We start from the raw sequence: 26408 nt of genomic DNA, 5'->3' as shown, positions 1-26408 counted from the left end.
AGGATCGCATATAGTAGAGTCTTCTTTGCCAGCAAACAAAAACAACTACATACCCAGTTGGAAATTTAAATAATTTCTAAGAGGTTGGAAAATGATTATATAAGAATACTCTCACTTTTGGATGATGGAGAATCTCATTCCCAGCCAGTCTAGCTTAAAACTGTGGACTCCATGGTTTAGAATCTGACAGAGAAGGTAAAATGACCTGAAAGATTCTTGCCCATTACTGGGTGTGTTCTTTACATGGGCAGAAGCTTTGGAGTAAATGTATGACATTGACTCTAAGCTGAGTTTCGTCCCACTCTATGAGCCCTGGGTTACTCTGGAATCTGCTTCTTGTCAGAAGGGGCTCTCTCAAAGTTGATTCTCTCTCATCAACCATTGCCTAAAGATGCATCAGACTGGTTGGCAGAAGTGGACTGGTTAAAATTCCATGTTAATCACTTGAAAATCACTTCCAATAAAAGATGGCGTAAGTAAAATAATAATGGTACCACTCCCAAAGTCTTAGAAATATGATTAAATCATTAACCTAAGTATCAACAATAAATACACCATGTCCTTATGACTATTTCCTTAAGCTTAATAGAGAAAAATTGTAGGCAAAAGGTGAGCCACCAGGATTGAATCAGAAGTCTGGTCACTTATCTTACAATTTTACTAACTGAAAGTGAAATAAACTTCTTATGTATGTATCTCTGAAGTCTGAATCTTAGTTTCTTTTTGTGCATGAGTTGTCTCAGTTTACTTTCCAGCTCTAGAGTCCAATGACTTTTATGAAATTCACATAATTACTTAGAAATATGTCAAATTAAATTTGTTACATGTGATGGCTTTTAATTGACCATTATAATATATATGGATCATGTATAATTATGTGTGTTCTTTAACTACATCAAAATTTAATTCCCCAATATAAAATATCACCAGAAGTTGGAGTAAAAAATGCTGGACAAGTTACTTCAACTCCATGGGTGAAAAATACCCCTTGCTCTAGATTACAGAACTATTACCAAGAAGGATGTCTTCTTTTAAGGGTAGCAGGACTGGAAAAAAGAAGAGTAGACGTTCACATAGTCAAAATGGAGGGAAATAAGAAAATCCCACAAATAATTATAACATGAGGAAGACCATGTCACATTATATGTAGGTTTGAGCTCATATACAACATGGATCACAGGAAAGTTCCTTAGGGAAGGCAGAATTTGAGATAAACTTTGAAGCCTGTACCCAAGGATCTTCCTATTTTAACAAAAATATGTTAGTACAGAAAACAGGCATTGACTCTCAATTTGAATGTACATTAACCATATGATCATGGAGTCCATGTCATACTAGAAAGATATCCATTGAAGTGATGATTTAGCCATGTTCATTGAACTTTATGCATGCATCGTCATTGGAAGGGATGCATGAAAAGCACTAATATGGCATTTATTTCTTAATAAATGATAACACTGGGAGTTTTCTTACTAGACATTTTTCTCTGCATGCTTGTTCATCTTAATGCGTCATCTGACAGTTGAATGCCCTGTAAACCTTGTTTTTCTGTTTGACAACTATAAATTAGGCATAAGCATTACTAACATAGTGGAGGAAGAACTCACAAACAGCTGAATTCCGCCTGCTCTGCACGCATATGCAAGGCATGCATCTGTTTCACTTTTTAAATCCCAACTCTAATAAAGCCCTCAGAGACTCGGGGGGGGGGGGGGATAGGGAGGAGGGGGGAGAGGGGGAGAAAGGGAGAGAGAAAGGGACACAGAGAAAGAAAGAAAAACTGGATGGTTGGTTGTTTCTTCAAATAAAAGTCCAGAATTCAAAGGCAAAATATTTGATGACAATGTACAATAAGGGCTTTTTTTCAAGTCCTATAAAAGCTGTTTTATAAAATTATGCTGGAAATATTATAAGTGGGAAATGATCACAGAATAAATAGGAACCTTTTAGAAAGAGAGCAAACATGTGTTATTTATTTTCCTAGTAAACAAAAGTGGCAGATTCAATCAGCAAGAAACATTGGATAGTTATGACCATTTTAATCATGTAAAAAAATTCATAATATTTGTTTATGGTGCATTAAACAGTATCTTCAGGTTAGTACTAAGGAAAGTGAATAAATTCTATTTACCAATAAGACTACAGATAAGAAGGAGCCAGTTCTCTTATGTGGCTAGTAATGCAAAGGGACATAGAACATTTCAGCATCTCTACCACTACCTCCCTTTACTCTTTATAAACATATGGAAATAGTTATACCCAATTGCATAGAAAATATTTAAAACTACCAAACAGTTCCAAAGCATGTACTGTGCCATATTTCATGTGGAAAGAGACTGCCTCAGTTCCGCTTTGAAAGGGCTAAAAAGTGCAAAGCAATAATACTTTATGTATTTATATCTACTTAGATTCTTTAATGTTTAAAGTCATGCTGAAAAATGTTAATTTTAGATGCTAATTATAGAGCTGGAATAAAGCATTGGTTATAAAATAGCTAGCTGAGGTTAAATCCCTACATAATGATCAGTTTTTTGTTACTGCCTGTTATTTAAAATACTACCAAAGAAATGCATTACAGAAAATACACTAGCATGTGGCATATCTCTTCACTTGGAATTTTTATGAATGATAAATTGAATTAAACACAAGGAAACCAAATATTTATCTGGTCCCAACTCTACTTTCTTCCCTAACATATGACATGCACAAATTTTACATTTTATTTTGAGTAGAATCAAAGATTAAATATAACATCCTAAAGTAAAGCAAAGATATCAAGTGTTTCTTGAAGGAAGGAGGCTCAGCTTTATATAACTCTTAATTTTACTTCATTTTTGTCTTGAAAATGATTATGAAGCTTCTGAGAAAGGGATTTACAAATTTTTAAAATGCTAAGAATTATAAAGATTTGGGAAATACTAAAGAACTCTTTTTGTAAGTAAATATTTTCTCTAAATATCAACCAATTTACTTCAGGGAATCAAAGCACAGAAGAATACAATAGCTGAAGTGTCCTGGGCAAGACAGATGCAACAAGGGTCAACTTGCTGATTAAGAATCCCCTCTAAAATATATGTGATATGGTTATCAAAGGAGTAGTTTGATTTCTTTTGGATCTGTGACAAGGAGAGCAGTCTCATGAATTCATCTTTAGACCACTATGTGAAGAAGTGATGGCCCAGGTAAAATTGAGAAGCAGGTGCAAAAAACATTGTTAATGTTCTTCTACCTCTACTCACTGGTTCTTCTGTTTATCTTTCAGCCCTTTTCCTTCCTTCCTACTCCCTGTCACCCATATTCCTGGTGCACTTTTTAGATACCAGTAATACTTTCTTTTGAGAATACAACCCCATGGACTTTTTTCTACATTCTTTCCCATTAAAAAATATACCTGATTTACATCCCCAGCCATCAGAGTCCTTTTACCCATCATTCAATGTAGCAGCTGGAAACCTCATATTCTAAAGCAATCAGAAATAAGAAAGGCTGAATGTGGCACCCTTCCCATAAATATTTTTATTTTTGTAGGTACTTTAGACTCAGTGCCTAATCTGAAACTTACCTGGCACTCTACCTATATGAAGCTCTAACCCATTGGTAACAATACAAAGAATGCCATCCATTTTAAGGCACATCATTATTTTTATGAATAACTAAAAAAGAAAAAATGCTGCTATTTAAACCATTATATGAGGTAGTAATCATATTCCTGCAACACATGAATTGATAACATCAGCTCCTGATTGCTTTGAAATTATCTCATCTATTCCAAGGAATTTGGCAATCTGTCCTCCCTTGGTTGCAGTCTTTGGGGTGTGAGTACTCTCTTTGCAAGTATTTCAGGAACAAAACATAACACGTCTTCATCTACTTGTAGATATATTCTTCTCTGTTTCCATAAAATCTTTGGTTCTTTGCAAGAAAATTTGAAATTGTGATCATTCCTACAATGATGTTTCATTAATATCAAATTTACTTTCTCCCTGGGTAGATAAAGAGCTGGAAAGAGCATCATTTATACCCATATATTATTTTAAAAAAATCTAAGAACACTGATGTGTTTTCTTGAAACCATCAGAAAACTGAGGTTACAAAGAGCAAACAACTAGCCCAAAACCTAAGGTGGGAGGGCAGGTGCCTGCAGGGAGCACTAAGACACAAGCAAAGGCTCACCTAGGGCAGATACAGCTGAATACCAGCAAAAAGAGTTCAACTAGTGTGGATGGCAGAGTCTGGTGAGAGAGCGTAAAGTCCCTAGGAGATGAAAAAAATAAGATTCCACACTGCTTTAGAGTTTCTCTCCATGGACTAAGGGCAATCACAGCAAAGACTGGAGAAAGTTTCAATAAAGTGCCCCTTATGGTGCAGAGCTGAGAGAGGAACGCAACAGCTGCTGCAAAAAGGGCACAGAACTCTCCCTCGACACTTTCACCCTAGCTCCTCTGTCTTAGTTTGCCTTTTCCAGGGCTGCTGTAACAAATACCACAGACTAGATGATTTAAGCAACAGGAATTTACTGTCTCACAGTTCTGGAGGCTAGAAGTCCAAAGTCAGTGGTCAGCAGGGCCACGTTTCTTCTGAAACCTTTAGAGTTCTGGTGGTAACTTGCCGGCAATCCACAACTCAATCTCTGCCTTCATCACATGGCCATCTGTCTCTCTCTGTCTCTGCATAAGTCATCTGTGTCTCTACCCAAATTTCTTCTTCTTATAAGGATTCTAGTCATATTGGACCAGGACCCACCCTAATCCAGTGTGGCCTCATCTTAACTAATGACATCTTCAGAGAGCCTATCTATAAATGAGTTCACATTCACAGGATTGGGGGTTAGACTTGAACACATCTTTTTCAGGGTCACAATTCAACCCACAGCATACACTGTGGAACAAAAGTCTTACCCTTTGGAGGAAAGGCAAAACACGCTGGCATCTTTAGCACATTGGTGAAAACCAACTGCAACAAAAACAAAGAACTGGGGAGAAGGAAATAACAACAGAAAACCTACCCCCAAGAGCCCACAGCTACAGCCTGGAGAGGAGTAGCACTGAGAAACCTACATTGTGAGACCCAGGGATACAACACAATGCCTGCTAAGACTAAGGCTTAGTGATAAAAAGAGAATGCCACACCACCTTTCCCCTGCAACACTAACAAGCACCAAGTAACAAATAACATTGGAATGCACCTAGGAGAGGAAAAGGAAGGAACAAAAGCATGAAAGAAACCCTCTCTGAGGCACAGCACAAAGGAGGACCTAAAGTTGAGACAGGAGGACTCACTGAGGGTGAAAAAAAGCGACCTCTGGCAAACCAACCCCAATCCTAACACAAGATATTGCTGGAGGAATTTGAAGCCTATGGTACCCTGAATGTAACCACAGCAACAACAAATCTCAAACCCAGTCAATCTTCTAATTAAATTAACTCAAATCCCACCCTATAACTACAACAGAAGGTAAGGCATGCCAATTTCCAGCTGTCAAAACCACACAAGATACCCAGCTTTCCTATACAAGATGCCTGACTCTCAAGGAGAAAAATTGCAAGGCATACAAAAAGACAAGTAAAAGCAACACACTCCCAAGAGACAAAATAATCATCAGAACCGGATTCAGATACAACACAGATTGTGAAATTATCAGACAATTAAAAAAAAAACTGTTATTAATATGTTAAAGTCTCTAATGAAAGATGTGGACAACATGCAAGATTGGACAGGCAATTCAGCAATGAAGTGGAAACTGTAAGGAAGAGTCAAACCGGAAATGCTAGAAATAAAAACCCAATGATAGACATGAAAAATGACTTTGATAGGTTCATCAGTAGACTTGACATAGCCAAGGAAAGAATCAGTATATTTAAAGATAAGTCGAGAGGCGGGGCAAGATGGAGGACTGGTGAGCTGTAAGTTTTAGTTACTCCTCCAGGAAAGTAGGTAAAAAGCCAGGAACTGCGTGGACTGGACACCACAGAGCAATCTGTCTTTGGGCATACTTCATACAACACTCATGAAAATGTCGAACTGCTGAGATCAGCGAAATCTCCCAATACAGAAAGCTTCAAAGAATTGCAATTTGGGCACGTCAAGTCAAGAGCAGAACTAAGAGAGCTCTGAGACAAAAGGCAATAATCCAGTGGCTGAGAAAATTCACTAAACACCACAACTTCCCAAGAAAAGGGGGGTGTCCGCTCACAGCCATCATCCTGGTGGACAGGAAACACTCCTGCCCATCGCCAGCCCCATAGCCCAGAGCTGCCCCAGACAACCCAGTGTGACGGAAGTGCTTCAAATAACAGGCACACACCACAAAACTGGGCGTGGACATTAGCCTTCCCTGCAACCTCAGCTGATTGTCCCAGAGCTGGGAAAGTGGAGCAGTGTGAATTAACAAAGCCCCACTCAGCCATCATTTGAGCAGACTGGGGGCCTCCCTACACAGCCCAGCAGCCCAGAACTGCCCTGGGGGGACGGCACTCACCTGTGACATAGCACAGTCATCCCTCAACAGAGGACCCGGGGTGCACAGCCTGGAAGAGGGGCCCACTTGCAAGTCTCAGGAGCCATACGCCAATACCAAAGACTTGTGGGTCAGTGGCAGAGACAAACTGTGGCAGGACTGAACTGAAGGATTAGACTATTGCAGCAGCTTTAAAACTCTAGGAGCATCAGGGAGATTTGATTGTTAGGGCCACCCTCCCTCCCCGACTGCCCAGAAACACGCCCCACATACAGGGCAGGCAACACCAACTACACACGCAAGCTTGGTACACCAATTGGGCCCCACAAGACTCACTCCCCCACTCACCAAAAAGGCTAAGCAGGGGAGAACTGGCTTGTGGAGAACAGGTGGCTCGTGGACGCCACCTGCTGGTTAGTTAGAGAAAGTGTACTCCACGAAGCTGTAGATCTGATAAATTAGACATAAGGACTTCAATAGGTCTACAAACCCTAAAAGAACCCTATCAAGTTCAGCAAATGCCACGAGGCCAAAAACAACAGAAAATTATAAAGCATATGAAAAAACCAGACGATATGGATAACCCAAGCCCAAGCACCCAAATCAAAAGACCAGAAGAGACACAGCACCTAGAGCAGCTACTCAAAGAACTAAAGATGAACAATGAGACCATAGTACGGGATATGAAGGAAATCAAGAACACTCTAGAAGAGCATAAAGAAGACATTGCAAGACTAAATAAAAAAATGGATGATCTTATGCAAATTAAAGAAACTGTTTACCAAATTAAAAAGATTATGGACACTCATAGTACAAGACTAGAGGAAGTTGAACAACGAATCAGTGACCTGGAAGATGACAGAATGGAAAATGAAAGCATAAAAGAAAGAATGGGGAAAAAAATTGAAAAAATTGAAACGGACCTCAGGGATATGATAGATAATATGAAACGTCCAAATATAAGACTCATTGGTGTCCCAGAAGGGGAAGAAAAGGGTAAAGGTCTAGGAAGAGTATTCAAAGAAATTGTTGGGGAAAACTTCCCAAATCTTCTAAACAACATAAATACACAAATCATAAATGCTCAGCGAACTCCAAATAGAATAAATCCAAATAAACCCACTCCGAGACATATTCTGATCACACTGTCAAACACAGAAGAGAAGGAGCAAGTTCTGAAAGCAGCAAGAGAAAAGCAATTCACCACATACCAAGGAAACAGCATAAGACTAAGTAGTGACTACTCAGCAGCCACCATGGAGGCAAGAAGGCAGTGGCACGATATATTTAAAATTCTGAGTGAGAAAAATTTCCAGCCAAGAATACTTTATCCAGCAAAGCTCTCCTTCAAATTTGAGGGAGAGCTTAAATTTTTCACAGACAAACAAATGCTGAGAGAATTGCTAACAAGAGACCTGCCCTACTGGAGATACTAAAGGGAGCCCTACAGACAGAGAAACAAAGACAGGACAGAGAGACTTGGAGAAAGGTTCAGTACTAAAGAGATTCAGTATGGGTACAATAAAGGATATTAATAGAGAGAGGGAAAAATATGGCAAACATAAACCAAAGGATAAGATGGCCGATTCAAGAAATGCCTTCACGGTTTTAACGTTGAATGTAAATGGATTAAACTCCCCAATTAAAAGATATAGATTCGCAGAATGGATCAAAAAAAATGAACCATCAATATGTTGCATACAAGAGACTCATCTTAGACACAGGGACACAAAGAAACTGAAAGTGAAAGGATGGAAAAAAATATTTCATGCAAGCTACAGCCAAAAGAAAGCAGGTGTAGCAATATTAATCTCAGATAAAATAGACTTCAAATGCAGGGATGTTTTGAGAGACAAAGAAGGCCACTACATACTAATAAAAGAGGCAATTCAGCAAGAAGAAATAACAATCGTAAATGTCTACGCACCCAATCAAGGTGCCACAAAATACATGAGAGAAACACTGGCAAAACTAAAGGAAGCAATTGATGTTTCCACAATAATTGTGGGAGACTTCAGCACATCACTCTCTCCTATAGATAGATCAACCAGACAGAAGACCAATAAGGAAATTGAAAACCTAAACAATCTGATAAATGAATTAGATTTAACAGACATATACAGGACATTACATCCCAAATCACCAGGATACACATATTTTTCTAGTGCTCATGGAACTTACTCCAGAATAGATCATATGCTGGGACATAAAACAAGCCTCAATAAATTTAAAAAGATTGAAATTATTCAAAGCACATTCTCTGACCACAATGGAATACAATTAGAAGTCAATAACCATCAGAGGCTTAGAAAATTCACAAATACCTGGAGGTTAAACAACACACTCCTAAACAATCAGTGGGTTAAAGAAGAAATAGCAAGAGAAATTGCTAAATATATAGAGACGAATGAAAATGAGAACACAACATACCAAAACCTATGGGATGCAGCAAAAGCAGTGCTAAGGGGGAAATTTATAGCACTAAACGCATATATTAAAAAGGAAGAAAGAGCCAAAATCAAAGAACTAATGGATCAACTGAAGAAGCTAGAAAATGAACAGCAAACCAATCCTAAACCAAGTACAAGAAAAGAAATAACAAGGATTAAAGCAGAAATAAATGACATAGAGAACAAAAAAACAATAGAGAGGATAAATATCACCAAAAGTTGGTTCTTTGAGAAGATCAACAAGATTGACAAGCCCCTAGCTAGACTGACAAAATCAAAAAGAGAGAAGACCCATATAAACAAAATAATAAATGAAAAAGGTGACATAACTGCAGATCCTGAAGAAATTAAAAAAATTATAAGAGGATATTATGAACAACTGTATGGCAACAAACTGGATAATGTAGAAGAAATGGACAATTTCCTGGAAACATATGAACAACCTAGACTGACCAGAGAAGAAATAGAAGACCTCAACCAACCCATCACAAGCAAAGAGATCCAATCAGTCATCAAAAATCTTCCCACAAATAAATGCCCAGGGCCAGATGGCTTCACAGGGGAATTCTACCAAACTTTCCAGAAAGAACTGACACCAATCTTACTCAAACTCTTTCAAAACATTGAAAAAAATGGAACACTACCTAACTCATTTTATGAAGCTAACATCAATCTAATACCAAAACCAGGCAAAGATGCTACAAAAAAGGAAAACTACCGGCCCATCTCCCTAATAAATATAGATGCAAAAATCCTCAACAATATACTTGCAAATCGAATCCAAACACACATTAAAAAAATCATACACCATGACCAAGTGGGGTTCATTCCAGGCATGCAAGGATGGTTCAACATAAGAAAAACAATCAATGTATTACAACACATTAAAAACTCGAAAGGGAAAAATCAATTGATCATCTCAATACATGCTGAAAAAGCATTTGACAAAATCCAACATCCCTTTTTGATAAAAACACTTCAAAAGGTAGGAATTGAAGGAAACTTCCTCAACATGATAAAGAGCATATATGAAAAACCCACAGCCAGCATAGTACTCAATGGTGAGAGACTGAAAGCCTTCCCTCTAAGATCAGGAACAAGACAAGGATGCCCGCTGTCACCACTGTTATTCAACATTGTGCTGGAAGTGCTAGCCAGGGCAATCCGGCAAGACAAAGAAATAAAAGGCATCCAAATTGGAAAAGAAGAAGTAAAACTGTCATTGTTTGCAGATGATATGATCTTATATCTAGAAAACCCTGAGAAATCAACGATACACCTACTAGAGCTAATAAACAAATTTAGCAAAGTAGCGGGATACAAGATTAATGCACATAAGTCAGTAATGTTTCTATATGCTAGAAATGAACAAACTGAAGAGACACTCAAGAAAAAGATACCATTTTCAATAGCAACTAAAAAAATCAAGTACCTAGGAATAAACTTAACCAAAGATGTAAAAGACCTATACAAAGAAAACTACATAACTCTACTAAAAGAAATAGAAGGGGACCTTAAAAGATGGAAAAATATTCCATGTTCATGGATAGGAAGGCTAAATGTCATTAAGATGTCAATTCTACCCAAACTCATCTACAGATTCAATGCAATCCCAATCAAAATTCCAACAACCTACTTTGCAGACTTGGAAAAGCTAGTTATCAAATTTATTTGGAAAGGGAAGATGCCTCGAATTGCTAAAGACACTCTAAAAAGAAAAACGAAGTGGGAGGACTTACACTCCCTGACTTTGAAGCTTATTATAAAGCCACAGTTGCCAAAACAGCATGGTACTGGCACAAAGATAGACATATAGATCAATGGAATCGAATTGAGAATTCAGAGATAGACCCTCAGATCTATGGCCGACTGATCTTTGATAAGGCCCCCAAAGTCACTGAACTGAGCCATAATGGTCTTTTCAACAAATGGGGCTGGGAGAGTTGGATATCCATATCCAAAAGAATGAAAGAGGACCCCTACCTCACCCCCTACACAAAAATTAACTCAAAATGGACCAAAGATCTCAATATAAAAGAAAGTACCATAAAACTCCTAGAAGATAATGTAGGAAAACATCTTCAAGACCTTGTATTAGGCAGCCACTTCCTAGACTTTACACCCAAAGCACAAGCAACAAAAGAGAAAATAGATAAATGGGAACTCCTCAAGCTTAGAAGTTTCTGCACCTCAAAGGAATTTCTCAAAAAGGTAAAGAGGCAGCCAACTCAATGGGAAAAAATTTTTGGAAACCATGTATCTGACAAAAGACTGATATCTTGCATATACAAAGAAATCCTACAACTCAATGACAATAGTACAGACAGCCCAATTATAAAATGGGCAAAAGATATGAAAAGACAGTTCTCTGAAGAGGAAATACAAATGGCCAAGAAACACATGAAAAAATGTTCAGCTTCACTAGCTATTAGAGAGATGCAAATTAAGACCACAATGAGATACCATCTAACACCAGTTAGAATGGCTGCCGTTAAAAAAACAGGAAACTACAAATGCTGGAGGGGATGTGGAGAAATTGGAACTCTTATTCATTGTTGGTGGGACTGTATAATGGTTCAGCCACTCTGGAAGTCGGTCTGGCAGTTCCTTTGAAAAATAGGTATAGAGCTACCATTCAATCCAGCGATTGCACTTCTCAGTATATTCCCGGAAGATCGGAAAGCAGTGACACGAACAGATATCTGCACGCCAATGTTCATAGCAGCATTATTCACAATTGCCAAGAGATGGAAACAACCCAAATGTCCTTCAACAGATGAGTGGATAAATAAAATGTGGTATATACACACGATGGAATAGTACGCGGCAGTAAGAAGGAACGATCTGGTGAAACATATGACAACATGGATGAACCTTGAAGACATAATGCTGAGTGAAATAAGCCAGGCACAAAAAGAGAAATATTATATGCTACCACTAATGTGAACTTTGAAAAATGTAAAACAAATGGTTTATAATGTAGAATGTAGGGGAACTAGCAGTAGAGAGCAATTAAGGAAGGGGGAACAATAATCCAAGAAGAACAGATAAGCTATTTAATGTTCTGGGGATGCCCAGAAATGACTATGGTCTGTTAATTTCTGATGGATATAGTAGGAACAAGTTCACAGAAATGTTGCTATATTACGTAACTTTCTTGGGGTAAAGTAGGAACATGTTGGAAGTTAAGCAGTTATCTTAGGTTAGTTGTCTTTTTCTTACTCCCTTGCTATGGTCTCTTTGAAATGTTCTTTTATTGTATGTTTGTTTTCTTTTTAACTTTTTTTTTCATACAGTTGATTTAAAAAAGAAGGGAAAGTTAAAAAAAAAAAAAAAAAACAAGGGAAAAAAAAAAGATGTAGTGCCCCCTTGAGGAGCCTGTGGAGAATGCAGGGGTATTCGCCTGCCCCACCTCCATGGTTGCTAACATGCCCACAGACTTAGGGGACTGGTGGTTTGATGGGTTGAGCCCTCTGCCATAGGTTTTACCTTTGGGAAGACGGTTGCTGCAAAGGAGAGGCTAGGCCTCCCTATGGTTGTGCCTAAGAGCCTCCTCCCGAATGCCTCTTTGTTGCTCAGATGTGGCCCTCTCTCTCTGGCTAAGCCAACTTGAAAGGTGAAATCACTGCCCTCCCCCCTATGTGGGATCAGACACCCAGGGGAGTGAATCTCCCTGGCAACGTGGAATATGACTCCCGGGGAGGAATGTAGACCCGGCATTGTGGGACGGAGAACATCTTCTTGACCAAAAGGGGGATGTGAAAGGAAATGAAATAAGCTTCAGTGGCAGAGAGATTCCAAAACGAGCCGAGAGATCACTCTGGTGGGCACTCTTACGCACACTTTAGACAACCCTTTTTAGGTTCTAAAGAATTGGGGTAGCTGGTGGTGGATACCTGAAACTATCAAACTACAACCCAGAACCCATGAATCTCGAAGACAGTTGTATAAAAATGTAGCTTATGAGGGGTGACAGTGGGATTGGGAAAGCCATAAGGACCAAACTCCACTTTGTCTAGTTTATGGATGGATGTGTAGAAAAGTAGGGGAAGGAAACAAACAGACAAAGGTACCCAGTGTTCTTTTTTACTTCAATTGCTCTTTTTCACTCTAATTATTATTCTTGTTATTTTTGTGTGTGTGCTAATGAAGGTGTCAGGGATTGATTTAGGTGATGAATGTACAACTATGTAATGGTACTGTAAACAATTGAAAGTACAATTTGTTTTGTATGACTGCGTGGTATGTGAATATAGCTCAATAAAATGATGATTAATAAAAAAAAAAAAAAAGATAAGTCAATGTAAATACCCAAACTGAGACACAAAAGGCAAAGAGTGAAAGACTAAAAGAATAAGAGAAGGAGGAGGAGGGATAAGAAAGAGGAGGAAAGTGGAGAAAGAAGGTAGCAGGAGGAGGAGAAAAGGAACAAAGTAGAACATAGCATCCAAGAGCTGTGGTACAATACCAATTATTATTGCATACACATAATTGGAATTCCAGAACGAGAAGAATGTGACAAAAGAAATATTTGAAAAAATAATGGCCAAGAATTTTCTCATATTAATGACAGACAGCAAGCCACATCCAAGAAGCTCAGAGAACACCAAGCCGGCTAAATACAAACAAACAAATCACATAGGCACATTTTATTTAAAATGCTGGAAATAAAAGACCAAGAGAAAAAGTTTACTGGCAGTGAGAAGAAAAAGATATATTACATACAAAAGAACAATGGTAAGTATTATAGTGATTTCTCATTAGAAACTATGCAAGCTAGAAGAGAACGAATGATTTTTTTAAAGTTTTGACAGAAACAAAAATACTATCAACTCAGAATTCTATAGTGAGCAAATATATTTCAAAAAAGAAGAAGTAAAGCCTCTTAGGTAAATAAGTACTGAGGAAATTCATTTTCAGTTGACCTGTTCTACAAAAATGTAGAAGGAAGATTTTCAAAGATTGATACCATTACACTAAATCTAGCTGACTGTCTGAAGCAAAATAGTAGCAATTTATTGTATGTTTATGGGAAATATAAAAATAAAATATATGTCCACAACAGCACCAATAATGGGATAAAGGAATTGAGAGTATATTGTTACAAGGCCCTTACACTATCCATAAAATAGTTTAATACTATTTAAAGGTAGACTCTGATCAATTAAATATGTATATTGTAGACTCTAGAACAATCATTAACTTTTGAAAGAGATACAAATAATAAGTCTATAAGGAGATAAAATTAAATCATAAACATACACAATTAAACCAGAGAAGGTAGAAAAAAGAGGAAAATGGAAACAAAGAACAAAAGGATCTGTATAATCCAATCATGCCATTAATCACATGATATGTGAATGATCTAAACTACCAGTTTAAAGACAGAAATTAATGTCAATTTGGATAAAAATGCAAGACCCACCTATATGCTGTCTACAACAAACCTATTCTAAGTATAAAGACATAGGTTAAAAGTAAAGGAATTACACAAACACTAATCAAATGAACACTAGACTAGCTATATTATACCAAATAGACTTCAGGATAAGAAATATTATCAACTGGAAATATCAAGCATAAAGAGGGACATCATATAGTGATAAAGTGGTCAGTCTTCCAGAAATATGAGTCCTAAATAAACAGACACCTAATAATAGAGCTTCTAAAGACATGAAGCAAAAACTGGTAGAACTAAAAGAAGAAATAAACAAATCCACAGTTAGAGTTGGTGACTTCAAAAATCCTCAATATACTTGAAAAAAAAGAGCATACATACAAAATAGGTTAAAACATGGAAAATGTCAACCAAGAATTGAAAATATTGAAACGGAAATTCTAGAACTGAACAATACAGTTCAGCAGACTGGACACAAGGAAGAATGGATAAGTAAGCTAAAAAAAATGGGTAAACACAAAATATACAAATTGAAGCACACAGAGAAAAAAAAGAATTAAAAAAACAGAACGCAGCATGAATAACATGTAAGACATGAACCTCATTACCATAGTCAACCACTGTTTATTTCTCTGTCTTCCTACTACACTGTCCATACTATGTGCTTTTACCCATTAGTCCCCAGCATCCACCAGTATTTAGCATAATGCATGTCATCAAGAAAGATTTATTACCAATAATATTATAAATTTTTTTCTTTATATAAAACAGTAGATTTTAGTTGAAATATTATCACTGCTACTCTGTTACCATTTAAAGCTATTAATTTATTAAGAAAATCACTAATCCATAGTTGTGACATAAGATCAAATTGTTTATCTTTAGTACTATGCTACTAAGGGGTCAGTTTAGAGGTAAAGAATTTTTAAGGTATACAGTCTTTAACCATCATCCCATTCAACTAAGCCCTCATTGACTAATAGAAAAATTGAGTTCCAGTAGGTTCCTTGGCTTGCCTATCACAAAATTTGAACTCAAATTTTCAATTCCCTGAAACCCACTGCTCCTCCTATTATTTTGTGGTTTCACAACTGATGCCAGTCTTTTAAAATATCCAGATAAAAAACAAGCAACAGATACTGGCCCCAAACTCTATTTGAAGTCCCACATCCCATCACTTTTCCATCACTCCAACAGAAACTGTATCAATCAAACATTAACCTACTCCACCCCCTCGCCTGCCCCTGGTAACCTGTATTCTAGTTTCCAATTCTATGGATTTGCTTGTTGTAATTATTCCATATCAATGAGATTATGTACTATATGTCCTTTTGTGTCTGGTTTATTTCACTCAACATGATGTTTTCCAGGTTCATTCCTGTCTCATGTACCAGAACTTCATTCTTCTTCACTGTTGAGTAGGTTTTCCAATTTTACAGATTAGGGAAAGAAAGTACAGACAGATTAGGTAACCTGACCCAGGTCAAACAGCTTCTAAGTGTCTGAGTCAGAATTCTAGCCCAGACAGTTTGACTCCAGAGCCTGTTTCACTAACATGATATACTGGCTCTGAAAATTATCTTATTTTCTCTGATTATTTTATTCCTGCTGGAAAAAAAATTTGCTTTCAATTTCTAATCCAACTTATTTGTATGTTTCCTTTCTACTTGAAATTACTGAAAACTTTCAAATCTAAATTAATTATGTATTCTCAAATGAATTGTAGACTTCACACAGTCTTACAGGAAAATTAGGAACCCTTATCAATTATCTAGTACTACAATAATATTATGTAACAAGCCTCCCTAAAAATTAGCACCTTAAAATGACAACTATTATTTCTCATCAAGCTAAATGTCTGCTGAACACTTCTACTGATCAGGACTGAGTTCAGCTGATCTAGGATCTGCTCCCTTATATACCCATTCAGCTGGTAGGTGGACTAGGATTGGTTGGTCTGGGAGGGCCTCAGCTAGCATGACTAGGCTCTTCTCCAATTCCACATGGTGCCAACGGGCTAACCTGGATGTGTTCTCTTGGTAGTAGCAAGAGTCCAAGTGAAGAAGTGGACATGCATAGGCACTTTTCAGGCCTCTCCTTAAGCCAATTTTCTTTGTCTCATTGGCCAAAGAAAATTACATAGCCAAATCAAAGATCAGTGTGGAAGGGTGATAGTAAAGGGCTTGGCAACAGGGAGATGTGAAAATTGGGGTTATCAGTTCAATTCAATAGATAATTCCAGTTTTTCTTGGATTATATCCTTAAATCTACTGGAAGAAATCTTTTATTTGGGAGCCATTTATAGAAGAAATATGTAAGATGTTTATATCTCAAAGCATTCATCTTTTCCCTTGAGGAATATTGTAACTCAAGTGGTGTATCCTTAAGGGAATTATCAAATGTCTCTGCAGTAATGAAGATTAATGCCTTATGAGGCTTGCTGTAATACATAACCACTTTAAATTTATTCTGCATATAGAAATATTTAACTCAGTTTTATTTTATGATAAAGTAAATGAGCTAAGATAAATGAAAGGCAATGTCTGCAAATATTAATGTTAATTTGAATCATTGTGAATTAACACCTTCTGCGGAACAGTCTGTACATGGTAAGTTCATTTGGTTGGAGAATGGAGCTAATACAGATAGAATCATGCATTAAATTTCCATTTCTTCTGCCCCATGGCCAGAGAGATAACCCCTCATCCTAACTACTTGGTATGTTAATTACTAGGAAGACCGGACTTTCACCTATCAATTAATTGATTGATGGATTATCTCACTTAGGCAGAAAATATTTATTGAGTACTTATGTCCTTAGTTCTGGGAAAACAGAGAGGAATAAGTGCTGCTCCCTGCCCAGCTTTCCCCTTGAAGGAGAGGATGTGGTGCATGGTGGGGCATTACAGAGACCTTCAGTGGTCAGGTATGAGATGCCACATCAGTGTGCCCAAGCTGGGTCACATGTAGCAACAACTTGGTAGAGCCAAACGGGAGCATCCAAGAAATTGCCAGAGCGAACTCAGAGTCAAGGAGCCTTGTTTTATATCAGCCTCTAGTTCATAGGTGGAGTGGACCAATGAGAAGACACAAAATTACATCAGACAGCCCCTCCCTTCAAGAAGTTTCCAGGGCACAGATTCCTATAAATGCCCAAAATCCTAGAGACATGATCTGAGCAAAGTGCTCTAAGAACAGAGGATATGGGATCAAAAAAAGAGACAAAAGTAATTAAAAGTACAATTCCAACTGATAAGGCCCAGAAGGTATTACATCTGTGTATAAATAAAACATTGAACTATGCCACGAGGAATTTCAACTTGGAGAAACTAATTCCGCCCGTTTTCAAAAAAGTGATAATAATAATAAGTAGGAAAATATCTTTCAAAAACAAACAAATAAAACAAGAACAATGTCAACAACAAGATGACCCATTCATTTGAGAGAACAGAAAGGAAAAAAAGGTTCATGGAATAGATGGGCTTTGAAATAGATAAACAGGAAGTTAGTCTGGAGAAAGTCTAGATAAAGGGTGAAATGCAAGCAAGAAGAGAAAATGTGGTGGTTCTGTTTTGAATCCCGAACAAGAGTCCCACAATTGAATACGTTGTTTCTCCGTAAGAGAGCCCATGATATAAACCCAAGGACAGAGGTTCTCCTTGTTAGTTATCCCTCTTTTTTTTTCATGCAAGTGTGTTTTAGAAACAATAGGACCTTTGAAGTGATGGTTGCAGTAAGGAAACCAGTCCTCCTCCTTTACTTATCTAATCCTGGAAAACGTGATATCTGTCTAGGAAAATAATTTTGGAAAAAAAATTGCTCTGGGTGAGAGCTCAAAAACCACATTAAATCTTAGTATAAAATCCTTTGGTTAAGACATAATTTTTGAAATAAGAACTTATTTTGAAAATGCTGACAGTCAACCATGGAAATGATTATTCCTAGTATCAATACTATTATCTATTTTTGGAATTTTAACAATTTTGACATTAGCTATATATTTCATCAAAATGACACGTACATATTTTCTTAGTGTGACTTTTATGTGACACTGGATCACAGCCACCACTATATAAGAAAAAGCTAAATATAAGTTTGTCAAGGGAAAGGAGTGTTGAGATTTGAAACACTTTAATATATTTCACCTTTTTCTATCAATAAACATAGAAGTGACAACTGATGAATATCTAAGACCAGAGAAGGCAGCAAAGCTTCATTTTAAATGGCTTCAATTACATTGTAATTATACAATTTTCTATGTACTTTGAAACACACATTTTGATCCATAGCGTTAATTATACTGCATTTGTGTGTTGGGCTAATTACAGGACTACAATTTATAAAGAAAGACAATTATTTTCAATAAATTTCAACCTCCCATTAATTTTTCTTTGTTTTCTATTTGCAGTTTATTATCAGAAACTACCTTTTCAAATCAAAAAATCAAGTTTGTTTTACACTGAGCTGTAGCTTTTTTTGTAGCCATAATCAGATATGATCACAAAAATAAAATACGGATTTAAACGGTAGAAAGGCAGAGAGCCCCAAAATATTCAGGACTTTTCATTCTCAAGTGCAAGGCTTCTTTGTGTTTTGTGCTCTCCATAAACATGCCATTCTCAAACCTTGGAAAATGTTCTCACTTTGGTACCACTCTGGGCTGCAGGAAATTGTGCGTTCGCCACTCCCAGACCCTGAAGTTTTCTGTTTGTCCTGCACCATGCTATGGTGGAGAGAACTTTGAAATGTGGTACAGCCACATGTGCCAGCTGAACCATGCGTGCACACTCCTGTTTCCCTGTCAATCTTGGAGCAGAGAACCTGGGGGGCTATTGCTTTCCCCGGACTTACCTGGGGCAGGTAAAAGAAGGTCCCGGCTGATCCCATGTTTGTTTTTCACTCTAAGTCTCTCTAGTGCTTAGACTTTCCAGACTTAAAAGCCCTGAATCACTCTCTTTCTGAATTCCTCTGCATTTCTGAGGCAAACACAACAAACTGTCTTGCTGAAAAGGGTGAGGGAGTTGAAAGGAAATACCAGGAAAAAAAAACACATCAATTCGTCCCTCAAAAATATCTTCTTGGAATCATGAATATTCAGATTATGAATAAAATAATAAGGTTGATCTTCTATATATACTCACAATGCAGCTATGGGGAATAATCACTCTGTTAATGTTTGCTCAATTCTTTTTTCAGGGTTCTGCATTCAACATTCTTGGTTAATATTTTTCTACTATTGAACTTGGGCTAGAACGAGTCCACAGCCCTATGGCTGAGAAGCAGGGTCTAATCTAATGGGGAGCTCCCTCCTGGTGTCATCTTGTGGGGAGGACACATCCCTCAGACCAGAAGTCAAGCCTGGGAGAAAGAGTTGAACCTTAAGGGTATAGTGGGGTTGGGGTGGGGATAGGGTGGGTGTAGGGTGAATGGGGTTCCATGTTGGGTTCTTATTCTAGTTCTACATTTCAAGTGGAATTGAATGGGAGCCAGTTACCTGTGAAAGGATAAGAAAACTGTATTTCATAAGTAAAATATTTTACTCTCCGTATAGACTTCATTCATATGTACTTTTTTGCCCCTCTACGTACTTAATAAAGTCATTTGGGAGTCCGGAGGTCCTCAACTCCAAGGGAAAGATTTGGACCCCAATTAGGTAATAACGCACTTAGAAAAAGGTACTGTATGGAGATCTGGGAATCCAAAGGCAAGAACCCCAAAGAATTTAAGAGGCTCAAGAATGTCCATTTCCCAACAGGAGATTCTACTTCCTGCATTTACCACAAATCTAGGAACAGTATTTTTCAGAGCCAGGCCTCCTTTTTCTAAGTGTAAACACTGCATGATGCCACACAAACGCCCTTCATCACCTCAGCCCCAAATTCTGTAACCAGCCCAGTGTGGGATGTTCCATACCCACCCACCTACCTGAAGACACAACAGTCTGTCACCACCACCCAAAATGATCCGTGAAACTTTATCTTCTGCAGTTGACATCTTTTTACTTTTCCAAATACAAAATTATATTATAACATTGAATATGCTTTTAAATACCCCAAGCACTATTTCCACCACTACCAACTGCAAGTCACTGCTATAGGGGTTCTGGGTTTTACCTTATTAAGGATGATTTTAATACCTAACAGGTCTGTTGTATGTCAGACACTGGGGACATAAAGTTAAACAAAATTTGGGCCCTATTTCCAAGAGCCTCAGAGTTAAGTGGGGGAGACAGAAATGTAAACAAGTCATTAGGACACAATGCTCTAATAGAAGCTATGGGAGAACTGAAGAAGGAGCAATTAACTTGGACTAAGAAGCTAGGCAAGGCACCTTAAAAGGGAACACTGAAGTTGCATGTGTGTTTTTAATTTAATTAGGGTGATTTTTCTGATTATAAAAGCCTTTGCAGAAATTACAGAAGAGCAGAAAAAAGAAGCCACTCACAAACATCCACTGAAAATATTTGCTTGTGTTTAAAACACAATTTTTGAAAAACTAATTTGACATACATAACACTTATAATTTACTTTTCTCTCTTAAAACTGTATTTTTCAAAAAATTTTTTATCATTCAGCATTATTCTACAAGATGATTTACAATCTTTAAGTAGCATTCCATATTAATAATAACTAAATATATGGGATACTTACATGTGCCTGACACTGCTAAGTGCTTTACATGCTCTAAATTATCCATTTCTTAAATAAATGAATAAAATTGATAAAATAAAAGCAGAACCTTTTGATGAAGATACCGTTAATATGCTTATTTTACAGAGGAAGAAAATAAAAGAACAGAGAAATTATATAACTTGACCAAGGCCAATTAAGTTCACAGCTAGCAATAATTTCTAGTATAATCTAGTAAGTGGTAAATGCAGGACTCAACCCAGGAACCTGGTTTTAAGGCTATTGTTTTTATCATTATACCATGATGCTCTCCAGTCTAATAAAAATATATTAAAATATACACCCAAAAACACACATATCCTGATATGCTATACCTGGTACTCTTTGCTATACTGCAAAACATGCAAAATGTATCAAAAGCCCTCCCACCCCAAATGTTTATTACAACATGCCCTAGGAGTTCTACATTTCAGAATTTATCCAAAAGAGTCTATTAAAGACGCGTCATATTTTTAACAAGAATGTTCATCATTGCGTTATTTTATTAGCATTTTTAATTATTAATGGCAATGAACATTTTTTTCACATTTATTGCACATTTTTATTCCTATTTTGTAAATTGTATGATGAATGTATCTGCTCATTTTTCTATTATGGTCTTTGTCTTTTTCAGTTAAAAAGTCCTAGTATATGAAGAACATTAGAAACTTTTGTAAATAAGTTGAGTTTGTCATTTACCTTTGAATATATTTATTTTATGAAGTACACAATTTTCAAATTTGTCTGCAATTCAATAATTTTATTGTTTTCTGTCTTTTTTATTAATCATTGAAAACCCTGCCTACCCTGATAAAAAATAACTATCATAAATTTGTCTAATTATTTCTAGACATTCAATGTTTACACTTATTTTAAAATGGAAATGGATTAACTAATTTCCCGATCACAAAATTATCACAACCACATTGAAAAGAGAAAACAACACACATAAAAATGAAAACATCTGTAATATCAGCATCCAAAAATAAACTTTTGATCTGTATGGGGTATCCCTCAAGTATTCAAATGAACATGGATCAGCACGTGTGTGTGAGGAAACTACCTGGGCAGGGAAAGAACCACCAGAAAGGATTAGAGGAATGATGCCTAGAACTCAGACAAGTCCAGGAAGAGTATCTGTTCACAGCAGCCAGATCTGAGAATCTCATAATTCATGAACGTTTGACAGAATACACAGAACGACCCTGCCTCAGCAATGGGTAATGATTGGTACTAGGCTGAGCACTGCTCCAGTCCTACTTAGCAACTCGTAAAATCAAGATCCAGATCCAGAAGGATCAAGCTGTATCCAAGTAACATAAGGGTAGTCCAGAATAAAAAAAAAAAAAAAAAAAACTGAAGAGTATTTGAAGGAATATAAAAATACACAGCCCCCAACAAAGTAAAATTTGCAATGTCTGGCATCCAATTAAAAATTGCCAGTTGAGCAAAGACACAGGAAAACACAAACCTTAATGAGGAGAATAATCAATCAATCAAAACCAACCAAGAACTGACACAGATACTAGAATCAGCAGAAAAGGACAATAAATTGGTTATTATAACTACATTCCATAGGTTCAAAAAGTTATGTAGAGACAGAGGATATAAAAATGACCCAAAACCAACTTATAAAGATATAAACTACAATTCCTATGGCAAAAAAATGCACTGGAATATTTACAACAGACTAGGTATTGCAGAAGAAGAAGAACTTGAAGACATAGCAATAGAAACTATACAAAATGGGAAGAGAATCAAAATAATTTATTAAAAGAGTATCAGTGACGTGGGGCACAACATATATAATTATAGGCAGGGAAAGAGAGGAGAGAGAGGTGGGGACATAATTGAAGAAAAGTGAAAATTTTCCAAATTTGATGAAAATAATAAACACATAAATCCAAGAAGCACAATAAAACCCAAGCACAGGAAACTTGAATAAAACTACCCAAATGCAAAGTATAATAAAATTGCTCACAAGTTATAAAGAGAAAACCTTTAAAGTGGCCAGAAGTAAAAAGAGTCATTATGCACAGAGAAATTAGATAAGAAAGCACATTTCTTGTCAGAAACACCGGTGAGAAGACAGTAGAAACAAAACAAAACAAAAAACAAAAAACACATAGATTTCAATATCCAGTGAAAATATTTTTTGAAAATGAAGGCGAAATATGTATATTTTTTAAATTCCACAGCTGAAAGCATTCATCATGGATAAACCCCCCAAGAAGAAATGTTGGATCTAAACAAGGATATAAAGAGCACTAGAAAAGGTAACTATGGGGCAAATATATTAATTTCTTTAAAAATAATTGACTTTTTCAAAAAAAAAAATAACAAACGTCATGTGGTTTATAGCATATGTTAAAGGTAGTTGTGTGACAGTGTGGTGGTTTGAAGCTGTATATACTTCAACAAACCATGTCCCTAAATCTAATCCATTCCCGTGGTTGTGAATCCACTGTAAGTAGGACCTTTTGATGATGTTAGTTCAGTTAAGGTAGGCATAGCCCAATCAGGATGGGTCTTAATTCTATTACTGGAGTCCTTCATAAAAAGAATGAAATTCAGACAACAAGAGTGAAAGCCACAGGAAGCAAGAAGGTGAACATCAACAGAACCTGGAAGAGAAGGGAGAGACCAAGAGATGATACCACATGTCTTGCCATGTGGCAAACTAAGGACCAAGGATCACCAGCAGCCAATCCTAGAAAACCACAGTCTTTGGGGAGAAAGCATCACCTTGATGATGCCTTGATTTGGATTTTTTCCTAACCTCAAAACTGTGAGCAAATAAATTCCCATTGTTTAACCAAACCCACTCCATAATATTTGCTTGAGTAGCCAAAAGAAACTAAAACAGCAATAACACAAAGGTCAGACAGAGGGAAATGGAAATACAATGCTGAAAGCTCCTTAAACTATACATGAAGTTTCTTAAACCCACTTAAAGGTAGGCTGATTTTAATAATGTATACTATAAAATCTAAAGCAATCACTAAAACAATAAAACAAAGAGTTGTATCTAATAAGCTAATAAGGAGATAGAATGAAACCATAAAATATGTTCAAATAATCCAAAAGAAAGCTGAAAAAAAGGAAAAAGGGGACAATACGGAAGGAACAACTAGAAAGCAAATCACAAGATATGAACTCAAACCTAATTATAGCAAAAATTACCTTAAATGTCAACAGTCAAAATACCCCCATTAAAAGTCAGAGATTGTTAGGTCAGATAAAAAATCACAACCCAAATATAAGCTGTCTACAATAAGCACACTTTAACTATAAAGACACAAACAGGTTAAAATTAAAGTATGGATGTGCTCATTTGAATGTTTTATGTCCCCGAGAAAAAAGCCATATTCTATGATGCAATCTTGTGGGGCAGACATTTTAGTGCTGATTAGATTGGAATCCTTTGAGTGTTTCCATGGAGATGCACCCCACCGGACTGTAGGTAATGACTCTGATTGGATAATTTCCATGGAGGTGTTACCCACCCATTCAGGGTGGGTCTAAATTAAATCACTGGAGCCATATAAATGAGCTGACAAACAGAAGGAACTCAGTGCCGCTGAGAGTGACATTTTGAAGAGGAGCTACAGCCAAGAGGGACACTTTGAAGAATGCACAGAAGATGAAGAGGAGCTGCAGATGAGAGACAGTTTGAAGACAGCCATTGAAAGCAGACTTTTGCTTCGGAGAACCTAAGAGAGGACAAACAACCCAAGAGCAACTAAGAGTGACATTTTTGAGGAGCTGAAGCCTAGAGAGGCCAAAGAAAGGTACAAGGCATAGCTCAAATTCAAGGGGTGAGGAAGCATATTCCACCCACGATGAGACCTAGTCCAAAATGATAAATGATATTATTACAGTGGAGTGAAGATTTGGGACCAATAATTCAATAAACTGCAGGAAGAGTGGGAGAAGAGGAGTGTATGGAAGAAGAATGGAGGGGAGTTGGTTAAAGGAAAGGAATGGGGATAAAAGAAGAGCAAGGGGGAGAAGTGGAATGAGAAGAAAAGGAATAGAGAAATGGGGGAATGTGAGAAGCCCACATTTACCCTGTTGGGGTAAACAGACTTTCAATTAAGACCCCTGTTTCAAGTCAGAGTTTTCTCTTGTCCTCCAGTGTACCTGCTGTCTTTGAACCTGGAGCCTCTTTGGGATTCTAGTGAATGTCTGCTTCATCTCTGCAGAAAATCCTTTCCTACACATTCAGCCTTGTTCCTTGCTTACACTGATAAACCAAGAGGTTTCTAAAGCCTTACCATATTCCACAATGTGTGTTGAAAGCTTATCTGCTGATGGGCTCCTTCTACTTCTCTTTACTTTTATGAATATAATAATCATTTACTGTCACTTACCAGTGTTTCAAGAAAGAGAGGAGCAAACACTTGTACTCAGTATACCATCCTTCCAAAATATACTTTCAAAATATAAATTGGACCATACTTTGATTGTCAACACTCTAATGGTTTTAAGCTTAAATTAATTAATTCTAAAAGACTAGTGGTTGCCACACGTGGTGCTGGGACCGGGGCCCGCCTAGCCTATCTCCAGGGACCCCAGGTAAGGGAGCGGTAATGCTAACTCTGGCAAGCAAGTTGAAGCAGCCACGGCGTCAGACTCTACTCAGAGGGTTTCTGTGAGAGACAAGCTGCTAGTTAAAGAGGTTACAGAACTTAAAGCTAATTTACCTTGTACATGTAAAGTGCATTTTCCGGATCCAAACATGCTCCATTGTTTTCAGCTAACGGTAACCCCAGATGAGTGTTACTACTGGGGTTGAAAATTTAAGTTTGAAACTGAAGTTCCTGATTCATACAACATGTGCCTCCCAAAGTAAAGTGCTTGACCAGAGTCTGGAACCCCAACATCACAGAGATGGGGGACTTATGTCTAATTTACTGCACGAACACTCGATGGATGGCACTGGCTGGGCTCCCACGAGGACGTTAAAGGATGCAGTTTGGGGATTAAACTCTTTATTTACTGACCTTTTGAATTCTGATGATCTATTGAATATTGAAGCTGCAGGACATCAAATGTGGGACAAGGAGGACTTCCGGAATAAGGTTGAAGACTACATTAAACATTACACCACATGATACAAGGAAAAGATCACAGGACTGTGAGTTGCATGTTACAGATGTGCTCTCTAACTTAAAACACAATGTTAACCCTCCAGTCCCCAACCCCACATCCCCTCTCAGTTCCCCTGGATTGTAGTAGTCCGTGGCCACGTTGTTCTGAAGAAGAAATGCTGCCTAACTGGTCATGTGCGAAGGAGAATTCAACTTAAATACAGCCAGATAATGTGTTTTGGGTTCTAGAGAGTTGTCTGCTTACCTTGACATGTTTACTTTTTCAAAACTGTACTATATAGGTTGTTGATGACATTCTTGAAAAGTTTTAATGAACTCAGA

General features: G+C 37.2%; 1 pseudogene; it reads left to right on the top strand.

Moving 5' to 3' along the window:
• The first annotated feature begins 19081 nt into the window (after positions 1 to 19081).
• LOC119543805 lies at positions 19082 to 26090 on the top strand (annotated as a pseudogene).
• Positions 26091 to 26408: the final 318 nt, after the last annotated feature.

The sequence above is a fragment of the Choloepus didactylus genome, chromosome 9, assembly GCF_015220235.1.
Source record: "Choloepus didactylus isolate mChoDid1 chromosome 9, mChoDid1.pri, whole genome shotgun sequence".
NCBI classification, from domain to species: Eukaryota; Metazoa; Chordata; class Mammalia; order Pilosa; family Megalonychidae; genus Choloepus; species Choloepus didactylus.
This window is presented reverse-complemented; position numbering and strand designations above follow the sequence as displayed.